The 10859-nt window shown below is 45.6% G+C and overlaps 1 long non-coding RNA gene across 1 annotated transcript; it reads right to left on the bottom strand.

Annotated features, from left to right (window-relative positions):
* Positions 1-253: 253 nt before the first annotated feature.
* LOC146889088 (uncharacterized) lies at positions 254-7716 on the bottom strand. Its single transcript, XR_015000186.2, has 3 exons — positions 7225-7716; positions 4363-4520; positions 254-1465 (listed from the first exon to the last, which is right to left on the bottom strand). It is a non-coding gene; the product is annotated as an uncharacterized LOC146889088 (long non-coding RNA).
* Positions 7717-10859: the final 3143 nt, after the last annotated feature.

Raw genomic sequence — 10859 nt, 5'->3', positions numbered from 1 at the left:
CAAAAAGGGGACAGAAGGAGGGTTAAGATGGCGACGGGAGAGGTCAGAAGTGGCTGGGAGTGGGCGTGACTTGCCCCTTAAAGGGACGAGACCAAAAGAATAACATTCCTGTGTCCTGTGCTTTTCTGCAAATCCCCACACCCGATACAGGACATGCTTCCTGTACCGGACCACGTGTCTGGATCAATATCCTAGGAGTTGAACAGACACACACACAGAGTCTGGATCATTTGCCCAAAGGGTAAATGTCAATCTTTATTCAGCACACGTCAGGCTTATATACTTGGAGGCAAGAGGATGAGAGCCCCCTCCCACCTGGGAGTGTGAAGAGGGGTGTTGACCGCCCGCTTGGTGCCAGCGGCCGGAGCCTCCATGCAGGGGGTATCGAGCTGGGAACCCTGACAGACAGATGGGAGGAGATTTAGGACACCTGTGAGGACCTTCTTAGCAGGTGAAATTATCATAGCAATGACAGAAACAAGACTTTGAACTAATTCCCTCCAGCTGCCAGAATGAGCAGGGGAAGCTAAGCTGGTTAGTGTAAACAATTCTTGAATCCTGTGCTTAGGCCTCAAGGAACAGGGAAGACAGGGCCCTACATGTCCCCCTTTTATATAAAATATGAAGACTAGATCCTGTCTTAGGTGGCACGGCATCAGACATGAATCCTTACCCGTCTCCGGAGAGTGTGCTCAGGTCTAACACAACCCTGTCTTAGGTTGGAGAAAGTCTGCCAGAGACCTTACCAGTCATAGGCTCACTAGTCAAACATTGAGTTCAGCCAGATTTAGGCTGAAAGATATTTTGAGGCGAATGCCAAAAGGACTTGACCTGAGTAGTCCTGACTCTGGCTTCATGAGATCATGAAGGTCACGCTCCAGCATATATAAGCATTTTCAAAGGAAATTGCGCCCGCACAATTTCTGAAAAAATCTGCCCAGAATAGAGCCCCTTGAGTAGGGCTACAGCACCGGTGAATGGAGCCCCTGGAATAACTAGCCAGACTAAATGACAGCCAATTAGCAAATTTTGTATTCCGGGGTCCAAGAAAAAGCAGCAAAAATCTTTCCTGTGATCAGCAGAGGTCAAAAACCCATACCCAGTTTGTAAAGATTAACTACAGTATCCAATTGTGAATTTGGCTTAAATTGAATGGCCATGGCATTTCAGCCTGCGTTGAGAAGTTACTCATAGTGCCCAGAATCAGTTGACAGGATAAGAAAAACTGATAGCAAGCAATAACTGACAGATCAAGGGGAAATTCAGTAGTACATCAATTGTACAGCAACAACAATACAGCAATGACTGATAGATCAAGGGTAGGGAGGTGGATCCAGGCACTGGATAGCTTTTCAGGAAACTGCCAGCTCCACAGCAATCAGGTTAGACAGCTCCACAGCAGAGGCTTTGTCCTCAGGCTTCTGGACAGATGTACAGTATGCAGCAGCACCCAAATGGACTGGATCTTTAGGAGAGACATAAACAAACTCTTCTCCCAGGTTAATATTTAAGAGTAATTAAAAACTTTAGGTTAAAATTTAGTACAGCCAGTACTGGATGTAGGCTGGTCTTGAACTCATAGAGACCTATAGGTCTCTGCTCCAAAGAGTAAATCCTATTGGCCTGTGCCACTGCAGCAGGCCTCATATAGGGCTGAATAGCCAACCTCAAAACATCTTCTGAATCAGCTCCACCTGGAACTTTTCCAGGGGCAGAAAATAATTATCTGATCCAGTACATGAGCATTTACATAACTGGATAGAATTATTAAAATTGTTATTTTTATGGGAGCATATTACCTCCCGCCAAAATTAGAGAAATAATTAATAGGATCTTTAGAACTGAGAAGCTTCCGTATAGCACAGGACAGTCAACAAGACACACCTGGCTATAGACTTGGAAAATCTTTATCAGTCATCAATCCATATAAAAAACATAAGGACTCCAGAAATTGGTCCTCCAAAGAACAATTAATTAAATAAAAATATATGCAATAAACCTAAACCGGAAACTCTTAATAGACAAACTTAAAAATGACTGAAAGACATTTAAAAAACTCTTGAGACTCCATCTTATTTTATGACATGACCAAGATCAAATATTGCTCATAACTTATACTTAAGAGAAACTCCTTCACCATAGATGGAAATGTAAACTGGCATAGTCACTTTGGATCCTAGTATGTTGAAATCTTAGAAAATTAGGCAACAAACCATCCCAAGACTTAGTTATGTCTCTTTTGGGCCTAAATACAAAAGATGTTTGACCATGTCACAAGGACATGTGTTTAACCATGTATATGGCAGAATTACTTTATCAATATAGAATCTGAAAACAACCCAAATGTATTTCTTTAACATGCCTGATAAATGAGATAGCCATAAATGTTATAAAATATCCTAGGGTAACTCTAATTACATAAATTGAAAAACCTGTATAACAGACCTTTAAACATTATAAGAAATTTAAGTCATTAGATAATGGAGAGATCTTTATTCTTTTGTGAAGACAGTACCAATATAGCCAAATTGACCACATTATTGAAAATAATCTATGAATTTAATGTAAATGTCCATTAAATTTATAACGAAAATTTAGATTGAAAATACAAACTTAAAATCCTGTAAAATTAAGGAACCTTTGAATCTATCATAATCTCTAACTTTAAAGTGCTGAGATTTAAGTTTTAAATAAACCATTTTAAATCTGGCACAGTTGAGCTTATTACTCCAAAAATATAATTTTGAGAAAACTGTTCTCCTGCTCCTAGCCTGGAGCCCTCTAAAAATGTGTAAACAACCTTTCTTAAAAAAGGAGAAACATTAGATTTAAAAACAGATAGTTGTGAGCTGCCATGTGGTTGCTGGGGATTGAACTCATGACCTCTGAAAGAGCAGGCAGCATTCTTAATCATTAAGCCATCTCTCCAGCTCTCTATTCAGCTAGAAAATCTCTAGGACTAGCAGCCACAACATTGTTCGCCCTGCCCGCTGCCCCAGGCTATTGGTCCGCCTCTGTTGCCTAGGATATGGGCAACTTCGCTGTCGGCATTTTTGCCCAGCTCCATGTGGCTCCTCAGCTATGGTGCATCTTGGTCTTATGGACCTTGTTGTTCGCCGTAGTCGCTTGTGTGTCTGGCCCAGCTTTAGCCTCGGGCAACACGCAGCCTTTGCTCTGTTGGCATCACGGTGCCACTCCAAGCTTCACACAGCGCTACACACAGCCTCTGACATCATCTGGCCCTCAGGCCGCCCATGTTACTATGGAGACATGGCTTCCCTCAGACGCCACCGAGGTGGCAACTCCCGCGGGGTCCACCCAGCCCGCCCCCCCCACGCTACCCTCAACCCACCCCCCAACCCCCCACCCCCCCCCACCCCCGCTACCCTCAACCCCCCCCAACTCAAAAACTCTTAATAGTTAATGGACCCAGGCACCCGCTCAGGCTGTCCTCCAGCTGAGGCTTTGCCTCAGTGCAATTCTGCCAACTCGTGGCAGGCACCTTTGGGTGCCGTGGTGCTCCATGCCTTGGCCATCTGCACCGCCAAGGCCTGGCCCTCCATGTCCTGGGGTTCGCCAGGCAGATCGCATCCCGCCTAGCATGCAGCTCATTAGCCGTGGGCAATACCCAGCCCCATCCACAGGCTCGGGGCTCAAGGCCGGCCTTGCCCTCCCCCCAGCTCTGGGAGCCGCAGCTGTCTGCCCACATTTCTCTCTCTCTCTCTCTATGTGTACTGGGTGGTATGCCTTGGCCGCGCCACCGCCGCTGCTTTTCTTGGCCGTCCAGCGTGGCTCCCTAGCTATGGGGAAAACTCCTGGCCCACACCCAGGGGCTCTGCACACCTTGGTTGTGGCGCACGCCCACAGGCGGGTGGTCCCTGTGGCCCTCTGCTCGCAGCCAGGGCCTGGGAGCCAAAGCAGGAAGCTCGGCCTTGCCCGCCATGCTACAGGCAGGCGCCGTTCCGCTCCCTCCCCTCTGCGTTCGCTTGTCCAACAGTCCGCCCAGATGCTGCCTTTTGTTACTCAAAAACTCTTAATAGAACTAACAGACATACTTTGGAATCTCCTCTCAGCCCGAGGCCTGCAGTTACATGGCCATCGGCTATTACTATTGCGCCAGCTTATGCTGGGCCCTGAAATTGTCCATAGGATCTCCTGTGCTGTGTCACCTTGATCCTGGTGCCTAGCCTCTTCACGAAATCCAGCAGCTGATCTGCCCACTGGCCTTTTAGCTCTGGAACAGACGTTTTGGCACCCAGTCTTCTAAAAATCAATCTGATTCATCCCCTTTGCACACTTGCACACTTGCACACTATGAAACTGGTCAGCTTTTTCATGGGGTGACTCCCACGGGCTTTTTACCTCCCAAAGATGCTCGTGGGTGAGTCCACAGACGGCAGAACGTAGCTGTTTTCCTTCAATTCCAGCAGTGCCTCCACTTGTCCCGTGATTTTCTGTGAATCCCCACACCCGATATAGGGCGCGCTTCCTGTACTGGACCACGTGTCTGGATCAATATCCTAGGAGTTGAACAGACACACACACAGAGTCTGGATCATTTGCCCAAAGGGTAAATGTCAATCTTTATTCAGCACACGTCAGGCTTATATACTTGGAGGCAAGAGGATGAGAGCCCCCTCCCACCTGGGAGTGTGAAGAGGGGTGTTGGCCGCATGGCGTCAGCAGCCGGAGCCTCCATGCAGGGGGTATCGAGCTGGGAACCCTGACAAACAGATGGGAGGAGATTTAGGGCACCTGTGAGGACCTTCTTAGCAGGTGAAATTATCATAGCAATGACAGAAACAAGGCTTTGAACTAATTCCCTCCAGCTGCCAGAATGAGCAGGGGAAGCTAAGCTGGTTAGTGTAAACATTTCTTGCATCCTGTGCTTAGGCATCAAGGAACAGGGAAGACAGGGCCCTACATTCCTGAATCCTTTTTATAATAAAAAGAAGGAGATTAGACATTACAGTTTGAAGGAATTGGGGTGGCGAATTCTCAAGATTGCTTCTGGCTGATTTGTGTGCATCGTCTTTGGGGAGGGGGGGAATCAGAGAGACGGCTGGGTGCTGGCCACATCCTGGCATAGTTGGTCTCTGCTCCTGACAGGTGTCTGTGGCATTGAAATGTCTGGTGTCCCTTGTACCTGGTTAGGGTATTAGCAGAACAGAGGACAATGTTGAATTAAGAAAAAAAAATTTAGGACCAGGGATACATATTGAGGGATATGTATCTGACCTGTTTAAGGTGGGTTCTTTAATTTGGCTCCCTGGAACTCACAAGAACTCCTTGGGTTTGTAAAAACAGAAGTTTTAGACATATGCATTGTATAATGACTGTGACATATTTTTGGACAATGAAAAGTATTTTTTATTTGGTGGGGCAACCTGGTAAAACCTCTCAGCTATCAAACTCTCAGAGATCTTTGAGAAGGATAAGATTTTACTTGAGTTACTGATTAAAAAATGACAGAGAACTTACTTGGTTGGCACCCAGAGCTACTCTTTTGTGTCCTCCATGGTCGCTGAAGGTTGCAGTTGACCTTTGCTGTTTAGCACAGAGCCTTTCAGGCTCCAGAAGACCCTGTGGGCTAAGAAATCTGTAGGAAGACAGTCCTACCTTACCTGGGCAGCTAGGCTGTCGGTTCTAGTGATTCTGTCCACGTCTGAAGGTCTTTAGTTTAGGTGAAAGGCAGTTTTGCCCAATGGTCAGCATTTGGCAGTCAAAGCAAACTGCAGATGGATGTTGTTCTGTGTCTTTTTGTCTTCTGTCTTCTTGGAGGAAACAGAGTGTTGCTGCTAGGAGCCAACCTGTCTCATTTTGTTATGAAAAGTTTTTTTTTAATAATTAAATACTTAAATATCACATTCCCCAGATCTCTGAGCAGTTGAGGGCTATTTATATTAGGTATACAGTATAGAATCTGTCTGGAAGGTTGGGTCTGAGCTTGACTGTACTGGCTTTTAATAGATAAGATCCACACTTGTAAAAAGACAGACAGAAAGAAAGAAAACTGTTTGTAACATTAAGATTAGTGGCAGAACTGACAATGGTAGAGAAGACATTTTTGTAAGAGAGTTAAAAGTACATACCAGTATAAAATATGAGACTTAGGATTTTGTAGTCTGAAATGAGATATAATGAATAATTATTATGTATAGAAAGAATGAATAGGAATTGGGCAACGTGCATGCTCTTGATGGGCCTTATCAAAAGCATGTCACCGTGCAAAATACCTGTAACAGAGTTAATGAGAGGATTTCAGTGAACACCGGGGAGAGGGGAAAGGCAGGGTATACATAAGAATGGGAGAGCTTGGTCATGTGACCTGGCTCTCAGTCAAGATAGCTATAAAGTCACCTGACCCCAGTGAACATGGCAGCTACCACGTGTTGTGTGGAAAACGTTACAATTTTTGAGCTGTAAGGATTTTAAGCTTAATGAGAGGGACCTGAAGGTGTTATCTGCCCTGTTTTTGAGCTGCCATGCCGTACCACAAGTCACAGAGGGGAGCAAAAGGCTGGAACCAAAAATACTGCACCATGCCCTGGCTGGAATGGAAAAGCCAGTGGGAATTTTAAAAGCCGGGGCTGCCTGCCATGGGCGGTTGCTATCCAGAGTCTGAATCGTGAAACCCCACGCAAGCAGACAATTTTCCCCTAAGTTATATTGAGGCCATTTTTTTAAGAAAGACAGCTAAGTATGGAGGATTTTAAGTAAGACATATTTAGGCTGGGGACGACTTGCTTCCCATGGTCAAGACCGTGAAAAAACCCACAAAAAACCATGACACCTCAAACCTACAGCAGGAACAGCTCCCCATTTAGGTGAAATGTAGATGGATCAAACATCCAGACATGTGGCCAGGCATCCGAAGTCCACATGAGGGATGCTATGGGCCAGCTGATTCTGGGAAAATTGCTCAGAAAGCAGAGGCCAAGGGCTGAACCGTATCAGCCGACTGTGATAACGATAAGAAGGAAGAAGAGGAATGGAAAAAAAGAGAAAGAGTAAGAACTGGGGACCCTAGGCCCCCAGGTGCGGGAATGCTGGAAGCTGGCCATAGCCCAGCCATCCCAGGCGTGGTCTTAACAGAGGATGCAAGCCGAAATTGAATGCCAGCAAAGGGACGGAGAAGTCCCCCCGGCCCTAGAAACACCGGGAGTACCGGTCAATTCCTGGGTTAAAAGACTCGGTTAAGCTGGCCAGAATGGGGAAACTCACGATTAGAAGCCGGTGTTGTTTGTAGGAGTCATGGCCAGGCAGAGGGAACATGTGGGTCCTTGTTGAGAAGGTCCTCGGTCCTGATTCAGTCCCGGAAATTGGAGCTCAGAGTCCCGGACGGAGTCAGGATCCTGGCTCCGGGGCAGGAGAATCTCTCGAGTCCTTGGCACCAATTTTGTTCTTTAAAAAATAATTCTGGGATGACCACAGCCGCTAGTCCAGGCAGAGATGGCTAGAGCGGTGCAGATTCCCCGCAGCAAGTGGCAGCGGGCGGGTGGAGTCCCCAACAGGCTGGTCCTGCCATGCAGCCCGGAGAGCAGGTGGGTGGGTGAGCAGACGGTGGAGTAAATAGACATAAGGCTAAACATAAAGCTAAACATTTATTACTTAAAAAAGAGGCAGAGAGACAGAGAGACATAGAGACATAGAGACAGAGGAGACACATGTGGGACAGAAGAAGGGTTAAGATGGTGACGGAGAGGTCAGAAGTGACTGGGAGTGGGCGTGGCTTGCCCCTTAAAGGAACCAGAGACCAAAAGAATAACAGTAAGTGCTGTGTACTTCAGACACTATCATAGTCTCTGTTTCCCAAGGGCCAAGGTTTCTGGAGTTACCTCTGGGCTTCTATTTTTTTTCCCTCAGCATTCTTTTATTGCCTCTGATTACCAGCACCTGGAAGTTTTATAACCACAGTGCAGGCATCAAGGAAGAGCAAAAAGCATTCCAAGGGGAGACACCACTAGGCCGCATCTCAGATGGAGACCTTGCTGTTGAACATCCAAATAAAAATTGGCAGCCTCTACATAGCAACTCTCCTTGAAATGCTCATGATAGGCCTAAAGTTCCTCTCCTGGGCCACCAGAAATGTTGTCAAAAATGTTCCCATTGCCATGGAAGCATGCCTGTCAGGTGTTTCCACAGAAGGACCTTGTCCTCTGGACTCAAAACATTGGTCCTCTCCAGGAGTTGCTTTCCAGTATCTTTCGTTTACTCAGCAATGAAGGAGTCAAATGAAGCCTTTTGTGAGAAGTCTGTTATCAAAGTTAACCTCTCAGGTACCTTGAAACGTGGCATCGCCATGTTGCTGTGGGCTGATCAAAAGAGACTCCAATGTCATTAATGCTGCCAAACTCAGGACAGTTCCAGCAACACAAGAGGCACTGTCTAGATGATGTCACTGAAAAGTTGTGTTAAATACTAATAATGTGTACTGTAACTATGAGACTGGCAAAATATATAAAATTTTAAATGCAAATCACAATTAAGCAAATTATATGTTAAAAGGCTGAGACAAGAGGACTATTGTGAGTTTGAGGTCAGCCCGCCTGTATAGTGAATTCCAGGACAACTTGAATGAAGCACAATGTGAGGTTTTGTCTATCTTACTTTCTTTTTGTTGCTGTGATAAAATACTTTTACTAAAGAAACTTAATGGAGAACAGGTTTGTTTCAGTGTATAGTTCAAGGTTATGGCAGGGAAGTAAAGATAATAGGAGTTTGGAGTCTGCGGTAAGAAGAGAGCAATGAATACATGTGTGATAGTGTTCTCCTGGCTTTTCCTGTAACATATAATCTAGGTCTAGGACCCCCTAGAGTCCATGTCTAGGAATGGCTCTACCCACAATGCTACATCAATTAGTAATATATAGATAATGACAGACATTTTCAGAGACTTACTTTAATTTAGATAATCCCTCATGAATGTACACAGAAGCTAATTTTCGAAGTGACTTTAGATTCTGTCAAGTTGACAACACAAATTATTACAGTCTCAAAAAAACCCACAAAATTATGGCAAGCATGATAGGTCAGCTGTCAAAGGAATTTTCTACCTATGCTTACAACCTGAATTTGTGTAACATGAGGGGCTGGCTTGTTGGAGGTTTCTGTCCTGCCTGGGTCCCACAACCAGCAAGGTCCCAAAGAAAATCACACAGAGGTCTCCATAAATTATAAGCTGATTGGCTCATTAGCTCAAGCTTCTTATTAGCTCTTATGACTTACATTGACTTATTATTCTGATCTATTTTAGCCATATGGCTTGGTAGCTTTTTCAGCTGACAGGTCACATCCTGCTTTCTTGGTAATCTGCGCAGGACTGGGAGGAATCAGCTTCCTCCTTCCCAGAATTCTCCTGTTCTCATTGTATCACCTCTACTTCCTGTCTGGTTTTCCCGCCTATACTTCCTGCCTGGCTGTAACCACCCAGTTCTGCATCACCCTCTCCCGACACGGTTTGTGTGCCTTCCGTACTGATCACAAGCTTGGGCAAAGGCCTGGGGATTGAAATAAAGATACACACACAAAGAAACCTGGGTCATTCATCAAGAGATAGCCAAATGCCACTTTATTTAGCTTTCTGCAAGGTTAATATACCTTTGCCCCAGTAGAGGAATCCCCTCCCAGCCAGACAGGAAAGCACAGCGTGAAGAGCCTGGCGCTGTGTGGGAATTCCTACCCAGGTGGGGGTGGAGAGCAGTGCCAGACAGTGGTTCAAGCAGAGAGAGAATTAGACGCTGTGTGGGAACTCTCTTGGGCAGGTGGGAAATTGCCATACCAAAGATAAAACAAGCCCTAGGCTAAATCACCAGGCTATAGTAGAGATAACAGAAACTAGCAGGAAGCTTAGCTGGCTGGCCAAAACAGTCCTTGCGATTTGCACCTCAAGGAGCAGGGGGAAAACCAGGGATCCTACAGGCCCCCCTTTTATATAAATTATATGACTAGGCCTTTCTTGGGTGGCAATGGACATCAGGCAAAACCTCTTACTTGTCATGGGAAAGTATCCAGGTCCAAACACTTTTCCAGTCTTAGGTTGGGGTAGCCCCCCAAAAAATCTTACCCATCATTGGCTCACTAGTCACTTATCACCAAGTTCAGCCAGATTTATGCTGAAAAATACTCCAGGGCACTAGGTAAGAGGACTTGCCACGTGGCAACATTGACCTGAGCTTGTCTTTGGCTCTGGCATCATGAAATCATGAAGATGATGCTCCAGTACATATAAGCATTCCAAAAAGAGATTGTGCCTACACAATCCTTATAAAGTCTGCCCAAAATGGAGCCCTTTAAGTAAGGACTCAGCACTGGTGGAGGGAACCTTGGTATAGTTAACTAGAATAATAATTAATAGCCAATTAGTATATCTTGTACTTCAGGGTCCATGAAAAACATAAAAAAGCCTATTCTGTGACCTAGCAGAGGTCAAAAACCACAACCAACAACAAAATTAACTGCAGTATTCAATTGTAAATTTAGCTCAATTTTAATGGCCATGGCATTTGCAACCTGCCCTGAGAGGGTATCCACAGCGCTAGCATACGAGGCTAACTGAATAAGGGGAAATCCAGCAGTGTAGCTGCTCTGGCAGCCACAGCAATGGCTGTCAATAGCATGGGAGGGGTGGATGTGTAACAGAAGGGTCCTTGGCACTTGGACCACCACTGTCAGCTGCAGACACCATATTCAGCTCATCTCAACAGGATCTGAAGTCTCCCTGCAGCAATGCGAGTTGGCGGCTGCAGGTCCGGATCAGGCTCCTCTCTGTGGGCTGGATTACAGGTTCCTCCTGGAGCTTTTCTCATTTCGGTTTGTTTTTTTTTGTTGTTGTTTTGTTTTTTTTTTTTTTTTTTTTT

Source organism: Myodes glareolus, chromosome X, assembly GCF_982192425.1.
Source record: "Myodes glareolus chromosome X, mMyoGla1.1, whole genome shotgun sequence".
NCBI lineage: Eukaryota > Metazoa > Chordata > Mammalia > Rodentia > Cricetidae > Myodes > Myodes glareolus.
The sequence above is the reverse complement of the archived record's forward strand: the minus strand, read 5'-3'. Positions and strand labels throughout refer to the sequence as shown.